This window comes from Sinocyclocheilus anshuiensis, unplaced genomic scaffold, assembly GCF_001515605.1.
Source record: "Sinocyclocheilus anshuiensis isolate Anshui unplaced genomic scaffold, SAMN03320099.WGS_v1.1 scaffold208, whole genome shotgun sequence".
In the NCBI taxonomy this organism is placed as follows: domain Eukaryota; kingdom Metazoa; phylum Chordata; class Actinopteri; order Cypriniformes; family Cyprinidae; genus Sinocyclocheilus; species Sinocyclocheilus anshuiensis.
In genome coordinates this window covers 1,253,050-1,254,308 of record NW_015557186.1, presented here as the reverse complement: position 1 = coordinate 1,254,308, position 1,259 = coordinate 1,253,050, and positions in this window count along the sequence as shown.

Genomic DNA, 1,259 nt, shown 5'->3' with positions numbered 1-1,259 from the left:
TGTGTGTGCACAGTAAATCAGTGTTTGATCTTCAGCCCACATCCATTCTGTAATTACATCACACTCCAGGACATAGTCACAACCTGAAAAGCCTAGACATGGTTTTTATTTTATTATATTTTATTTACTATTACTTTTACTTTATTTTGAGCATTACACCTGTATTTTACTTTTTATTTCATTATGTTATTTAGAGCATTACACCTGTATTTTTTTATTCTGAGTGTTATTTTATTTTGACCTGTAATTTAATTTAATATTATTTTACTTTATTGTATTTAGAGGATTATGCCTGTATTTTATTTTATTTATGTTACTTTTAATTTATTTTGAGCTTAATTTAATTTTACTTTTGTTTTCTTTTCTTTTATTTTATTTTACTTTGAGCATTACACCTTTATTTTATTTTACTTTTTTATTTTCCTTCTTTTATTTTATTAAGAGTATTATACTTGTATTTTATTTTCATTTACATTACTTTTTACTTTATATAGAGCATTACACCTATATTTTATTATTTTATTTTATTTTTTGCATAATACCTGAATTTTTTATTTTATTTTATTTTATTAAGAGCATTACACCTGTATTTTATTTTACTTTTTTAAATTTTATTTCACTTTTATTTTATTTAGAGAATTATACTTGTATTTTATTCTTTTATTTTATTTTGAGCATTATACCTGAATTTTTATTTTCTTTTATTAGGTGCAATACACCTGTATTTTATTTTACTTTTTTTATTTTATTTTATATAGAGCATTACACCTGTATTTTATTTTTCCCTTTTATCAACCACAGCATCACAGTAAACAGCTGAGGTTAATGACTAAACTGAGAAATGCGGCATAAAAGTTAACCTTCAACAGCCATCTTTACTCTTTATTACCGCTACATGCACTTTTGCTTTCTCCAGCCTTACTGTTGTTTACTGGCGTGGTTTAATGTGTTTAATAGTTCCCTGGAATCACGCACTGGAGTGTTTCTCCATCTCATTTTAAAGTTCATATAATTCAAAGTAATTTAAAAGCTTCAATCAAATGTAAATATAGATGAAAGGATTATTCTGGGTTATAGACAGAATCTGTGGCATCATGCTGTTGATCACCAAAGCCAGTAAGTTTATCAAAACAAACAAGCATTACTGTCAAACACATGCGCATGATGATCAGAGGCTTTAAAAGCTTTCGTTTTTTTGCTAATTCTTCAATAAAATATTTGTTATTTGAGCTGTAAAGTGCCTTTTTAGAGCTGCTGGA